This window comes from Crassostrea angulata, chromosome 9 (genome assembly GCF_025612915.1).
Source record: "Crassostrea angulata isolate pt1a10 chromosome 9, ASM2561291v2, whole genome shotgun sequence".
Classification (NCBI taxonomy): domain Eukaryota; kingdom Metazoa; phylum Mollusca; class Bivalvia; order Ostreida; family Ostreidae; genus Magallana; species Magallana angulata.
The window spans coordinates 17,984,359-17,992,250 of NC_069119.1; the positions used below are offsets into that span (position 1 = coordinate 17,984,359).

General features: G+C 32.1%; 1 pseudogene; it reads right to left on the reverse strand.

The window, feature by feature from the left end:
* Window positions 1-113: 113 nt before the first annotated feature.
* LOC128164360 (uncharacterized) lies at window positions 114-2,849 on the reverse strand (annotated as a pseudogene).
* Window positions 2,850-7,892: the final 5,043 nt, after the last annotated feature.

Below are 7,892 nucleotides of genomic sequence, written 5' to 3' on the forward strand. Positions count from 1 at the left end.
TTTTTTGATGTTATTCGGTTTTAGGGTTCAAAATTGATTTGTAATGTTATTACAGACAAAGACAGTTGAAAATGTAAATATAACAATATAAATTTTTTAATTCTTTCCAATCGTCATTTAATTTCTGAAGAGCGTCGGCTGAAGAATTTACAAATTCTTCCAGACAGTCCTCCAGTGCTTCTTTTCTTTGTCTTTGGTTTAATGACCTGGCGAGAAAAAGTAGAAAACATATCAAACATGCACTTATTTTTAATTATATGTCAATTATGAACCTCAAAACTAAAGTGAAAAACTTCATCTGAAATCTGATTCGTAAAAGCTTGTCTTCGAAGTGATGAATTTAACTTAAAGCAAGCAATGATATATAATTTTAACCCGTGTTGTTTGTTTTGTGTGTAGTATATTATTCATAAAACTGTACACCCATGTATATAAGCTATATTTTAAATGAAAGAAAAAAGTATAAAATCGAAAAGTCGATACTTATAGGTTAGTTTATACCTTTTGTCTCTGATTATTAACGCAGCATGAATTAACCGATAATACCACGGGGTATTCTGGTAATTTGTAATCTGTAGAAGAAATTAAAATGATAGAATACGAAATAAATTGGCAATGGTCTTATTTTTGTACTGTTTATAAGCTGTAATTCTCAACCAGAGATTATTCTTGGGGAAAAAATGTAATTTACTACATCCATGTATATATCACCAACGGTAAATAATACATGTCACAGCCGTATTTTGATGTTAACACAAATCGTTGTTGTTGATAAAATGAACAACTCAGCTGTTTGTGTTCGTGTAATTTATATTTTTCAATATATAAAAATGATGGTGATCTGTAACAATTATTACAGAAATGAATATAATAAAATACACACTCACACAACTAATTAAGATTCACGCATTAGATATATTTTAAGATGTTTGAATATTGTTAATCTTTGTTTTAGATGATTGATCATTTCAACAAATAACATAGGTAACTGTGGTAAATGAACTTACCGAATTGACAGATCTTTTATATTACTATAATTATAAAATAGATCATATAATTATGGAGAAGGAGATAAAGTCTTCCTTTCTCTCCGCTCTCTGGGGGTGAAGTGTGATAGATTTAGTATTTGCCGCCAAGCATGCGCACTTAAATATAAAACTCATTCACTATTTCTTAAATAACAACCAATCATACAACTCTCACATGACCCAAACACCTTTGACCTTTCACACTCCAAACTCAACCAATGAACGTAAAACACCATGAATATGAATGTGGAAACGTAGTAAATTCCAGTGATCTGTAATTCATTATGTTTATAGAGGATTATGAAAATGATATAAGAATATTAGTACATTATACATCAATATATTAAAATAAATATTGTATGAATGAATAATTCACCCTGTGACATATATCAAATCATTTGATGTTACTTTTATAACCTTCGTAAGTAGAAAAAATTAATATAGATATAGGTATATTTTAACAACAGCTTAGACTTCGGGAAGTTGTGTCAATGATAATGTGACGTGGGCATGTCTATTTCATTGTTGGCTGGTGAAAAGCAGAATAATGACACCCGTAGAATAATGACGAGGGTCATTTTCGACATAGGATAATGACCGTAGAAAAATGGCCCTTTTGCCTGAAGAATAAGTGCCATTTTCATAAAAAAAAACTAGACAACATAGGGATGGTGACCATCCCAAAGGGTCCCACCTAAATAATGGACATAGGATGAAAAGCATAATTCTGCGATGACCTTTAGCTTCGACCTATATAGAAACATAGTTCTTGGTCACTGCACACCCTTTACCCAAAGGAGCTCTGTGGGTGAAGTATGAGCCAGATTGGACTAAGTTATAGCCTAGCATGAAATTTCTTGTATGGTTTTCCTTTTTTTCTTTTACCCAGCGACCAGTGGGTAGAAATTTTGATAATATTACTCAACAGATGAATTTTTGTGAGGATATAGAATTCGATCAATCTACACGTACAGTAGTTCTTACCTCTAAAAGATGTGTCTCCAACACCTCCAAAGGCATTTCCAAGCATCCTTCGACCTGATTTCACCCAACAAATCAATATTAAATTTTTTTCATACAACAAACGATTAATAGTTAAAAAAAAGACTGAAAAAAAATTAATACAAATGTCAATAAAAAAAACCCGCGCATACTAATGACTGAAACAAAGAAACAAAAAACCAAAACAAGTAGCAGAACAAGAAATTATGAATAAAAAAAAGAAAAAAAAAGATACATACAAATAAGTTTTCAGGTCTTTTAAAAGGTATATACATACCGATATCCGTTGTCTATTAAGGTATGTGAGAATTGTTGAAATCCTCAAGGCTCTCTTGGCCTCCTCATATACGTTATTTTCCTGTAAATAGATTAATAGTACTGTAGAGAGAGAGAGAGAGAGAGAGAGAGAGAGAGAGAGAGAGAGAGAGAGAGAGAAAGAGAGAGAGAGATTTCTTGAGAGATTTCTTGAGAGATCAGCAGACCAATTCAGTATTAATTATGATAAGAGAATGAATCTATCAAATCTATATTTACAGCATTCAAATTTAGTTGAGTACTTTTAAAAGTCTTATAGAACATGTTACATAAAAAAATTGATATCTAAAACTTTAAAATTATGCAGCTAAAAGACGGCTATTATGGCTAGCATTATAATAATAACTTTTACAGAAATGGAGGTTAATTTGTTGTATTCAAGTACATTATAGAGAAAAAGAACTTAACTCTAAGCAAATTCTTGCTCCTACACAAAGTCTTTGTATAAATGGTAATTGTTATGAAGAAGATTGTAATTTCACTTACAATTTGCTTGTTAACCATGATCCAACAACCTCAAAATGTAACCGAGCTCATGACCTGGTTAACCTCATCAACAAAACATCATGTGGAAATTTGTCCAATAGTACTCGCTGAAAGGAAATTTAAGATATACTTGATACGTGATACGCTGGTTGTCTCAATCTGCCCCAAACCCAGGTAACTCGATCGGGTGGATTCATCTAACCTTGTCTACACCGATTTGGTATTGTGGGTTGTTTCTTACCAATAACCATACGATTTATAGGTTTAACATATATACATAAGAAAAGTGTACATAAGTTGACTTTTTTTTAAAATCGCAATCTAAAATCCGCCTGCGGGTGGACGTAAGAGCCTACATAGCAGTGTTTATAGCCGTGTACATATGTATTACAATGAAAAAATGAATATGATAAAATTAATATAAAAGTAAACATGATAATGAAGAGTATATTCTCAAAACAAAAACAATATATTTTTATCTTAATTTTGAGCATTTATAAAGGTATTTGTCCAAATTACGCAACTCATTAATAATCTTTGTCGAGAGTGGTTGAACAAGTTTAAAGACAGAGGGCTTTTCATAATATTTTTTTTTACATACAACTTTCTTACTTCCTTATAAAATGAACGGATTAGATTGAAATGAAACTCATCCTTAATCTGTGATTATGAAGATATTTTACAAACTCTCTCTTTAAGGACATGGATACACATGTAGCATGAGCACAAACTCTCTCGTTTTTATTGAAGTGGTAATCATGTTTGACAATTTTTGGTTATCTGAATTACGTTATTTGATTAAACATTTCATCATAATATCATACTAGACTTTGACCAGTGCGTGCACGGGTTGACATATTATATATATGATATCGGACACACCGTATTGTTGACATTTACAGAACCAAGCTTTAAGCCTACAGTAATGCTATTAATTTCACTACACTCTGCTTAGTTAGACTTATCCAACTGTCTCAGGACAGGCCATTGCCACAGTTAAAATGCCTCCCATACATCCGTAATATAGCAACAAATCTCCAAAATCCTGAAAATCCTAAGCCGTGGGAGGGGGGGGAGGTAGGTATACTTTTCACTTCAATTTCACTGTTTATTTCCTTATTTTCAATTCAATTTTAACATGGTCACAGAAAAAAGGGGGGGGGACTCCATGTTAATTCGATTTTTTATATGTAATATTAAGAAAAAGCCGCCCCCCCCCCCCCCCGATGCAACATGCCCGAAAATTAATGAAGCTGCATTTAAATTAACAGTCAAATTATTCATAACAAACCATTTAGGCTGTGAGTACCTTTCATCTAAAAATTTCATCCATATTAAAGAATAATTCAACACTTTTTTACCAACGTCTTTCACTGGCTTCAAATTTACACACCATGTTGACACTCAAACTCTCGGGATTTTTCATATTTAATGCACTGAGTTAGAGTTATCTGCCATGTTTTCTTTGATGAACAGAATATAAGACAATTTTTCAATGAAAATTTACACGTATTTCTATTATCGTTTCTGAGTTCATCCATGCAAATGTAATATTGTGGAAACATAAACTAAAGAGCCTCCCGTGATTTAGCGTGAATGTAATGTGCATGCGCAAGATTGTAAAATCCAAAAAAAAACCCAGATGATTTCCGGATTTTTTAAAGGAATTTTCAACGAAGCTTGATTGAGAAAAAATAAAAACAAATTGGTAATCTTCAAGTACCAATGATGTTTAGAATATATAAAACAAAAGACGGTACTCCTCCGATTTCTCGGTATTAAAGCCCAAAAATTCGAGTCTATTATTTTAATATATAGTAGTATAGATTTAGCCTCGGAAAAAGGGATGATAATTGGCGGTTCATTTACAACTTTTTCATAATTGATTCTTAGCTTTAAAACATCTAACTCTTAGTCATTTCTCTTAAATACGTTTAAAAAATTCGTTTAATTAAAGAACAACAAAGTACATGTACCTATAGATAAATAATGTAAATGTTAAATCATGTGCATGTTAAAACTAACTTTCCTAGCCAATTTGGCAAAAGTATGTTCAGGGGATTGCTCAAAATTTATGTTATTTGTTTTTTAAAAAACCGGGATTGAAAGATATGAATGATCATATATGATCATATATTATAACAAAACCAATCCAGATTCATAATATGATACAAATTTCTCGCATTAGACTGTCTTCACGTTGTTTAAATTTTAAAACAGGAAGATACCAAGGTATGAGCAGGCAGGCTCGATGATGTTTGTGATACGCAACAAATTAAAGACGAATTTCATTTTATTCTTCAATGTCCAAATATTACAATCTACGAAAAAAATATATAACAACGAGTGTTATCGTTAGCCTCCAAGTAAATTTAATTACATGTACTTCAGTTGTTGGGTTCAGATCACGTATCTAGCTTGGTTGGCCTTGCTAAATAAATCAAATGTGCTTTATAAATCCGTAATAATTATTTTCCACACTGCATGTAACTCATTCAATGTATTTAAGAAACAAATGTTCCAATTCAATTCAATGTTAACATATGTTATGCATTGATACTATACCTCTAGTTATGACTAATAATTGTTGACTCAAAACTGTACATTCAAAGCAGTATGATATTATTTATTTAGCAATACAACTTTTGGCCACATAGCCCATCAATTTACAATTTACATATTATAATATAATATAAACATTACACCTTTTGGAGTCTGAAAATGTTGGGGGGGGGTGGGGGGTGGGGCTGATCAAGTGTTCAACCAGTTTACAATAATTCACATATTTTAAGTGTTTCACAGTTCCCACGGTTGCACACATTACATATAGTAAATTAAATATAAATTTGCATAACATTGCCCTATGTGCCCCCGTGTGCAACAAGAACTAGGTTGGTAGGTAGGCCGCTTAGAGTATTCACATAGTAATTAAGTTCCCTGTAATAGGCTTAGGAACCTCCACAGAAAAGTTTTTTTCTGGATCCGCGCATATAGTTGCATTGTGCACAGCAGATTACCTTGCTCAGTGATTTTTGTTTCATCGGGACATGTAATTTGAGTTGTCTTTCTTTTCGAATTTCTTGGGAAGGTACATGTTTATATGTCCAAGAAAATGTGCCAAAAATATTTCAGATTTTAAGAGTTTTGAAGCGAAAGCTAAGACAAGTGTTCGGACTCGAATAAGGGCAATTTACACATAAAAAAACGATACCTTGAGATAGAAATACCAGTGCTAAATGATTAAACCATATTTAATGTCCCTATCAGTCTCACATTTCCATTATATGTCTTTTGAAAAAGTGTGACTGAGATCAAAAGTGAGCTTGTCTATAACTTTCATGGCCCCTGGGCCGGCTCCCATGCTTTGGTCTGGCACATGGGGTTCGGAAGTTGGTTGTCCTCTGTAATCATCGCTATCTACTGTTATTTCTTAATTTTGAGCATTTATAAAGGTATTTGTCCAAATTACGCAACTCATTGATAATCTTTGTCGAGAGTAATTGAACAAGTATAAAGACAGAGGGCTTTTCACAATTTTTTTTTCCATACAACTTTCTTACTTCCTTATGAAATGGACAGATTAGAATGAAATGAAACTCATCCTTAATCTTTGATAATGAAGATATTTTACAAACTCTCGTTTTTATGGAAATTGTAATCATCGTTGACAATTTTCAGTTATCTGATTTAAGTTATTTGATTAAATATTTCATCATAATATCTTATTTAGCCTCGGAAAAAGGGAAAATAATAGGCGTTTCATTTACAATTTTTTCATAATTAATTCTTAGCTTTAAAACATTTCTAACTCATAGTCATTTCTCTTAAATACGTTTAAAAAAATTCGTTTAATTAATGAACAACAAAGTACATGTACCTGTAGATAAATAATGTAAATGTTAAATCATGTGCATGTTAAAACTAACTTTCCTAGCCAATTTGGCAAAAGTATATTCAGTGGATCGCCCAACATTTATGTTGATTGTTTTAAAACTAGAGGTACTGTGAGCAAGCTCACAATTGATCCCCCCCGCTAAGAAAAATTTAATATTTAAACATTTTGAATTATTGGTATACTGAGCCGGATTTTTTCCGAAATTTTTTTTCCACACAGTTTTTTTCCAAAAAAAAATTCATCGGGGCAGGCCATTTTCAGAGAGACGGGGGTGATAGTCTAAAAATAGTTTTATGTGGCCTGATACATGCAAGCTTTGTTTCAAATTTTAGCTTCTAATATTTCCATTAATACAAGACATGACACAGACAGAATTTAGCATTTTTGAAACAATGACCTTGAACTTCCTCAATTGACCGTGGGTCAAGGTCATGGCACACCCTTAGGTCATAAGCAATCTTTGTGTGAAGTAAAAACTTCCAATGTTTCCCCATAAGAAAGATATGGACCGGACACGATTGCACAGACAGACGGACAGACGGACAGACAGACGGACAAGGTGATTCCTATATACCCCCAAACTTTGTTTACGGGGGGTATAATAAAACAGGATTGAAATATATGAATGATCATTTATGATCATATATTATAACAAAACAAATCCAGATTAATATTAAGATACATACTTAATGTAAAAGACTGTCTTCACGTTGTTGTTTTTTTAAATTTTAAAACAGGAAGATATCAAGGTACGAGCAGGCAGGCTCGATGATGTTTGGGATATGCAACAAATTGAAGACGAGTTTCATTTCATTCTACAATGTCCAAAATATTACAATCTACGAAAAATATATATAAACTGATAGTATCATTAGCCTTCAAGTTTTTTAAATTACATGTACTTCAGTTGTTGGGTTCAGATCACGTATCTAGCTTGGTTGACCTTGCTAAATATATCAAAAGTGCTTTTTTAATCCGTAATAATTATTTTCTACACAGCATGCAACTCATTCAATGTATTTAAGAAACAATTGTTTCAATTCAATTCAATGTTAACATATGTTTGCATTGATACTATACCTCTAGTCATGAATGATAATCGTTGACTCAAAACTGTACATTCAAAGCGGTATATTATTTATTCAGAAATACAACTTTTGGCCACA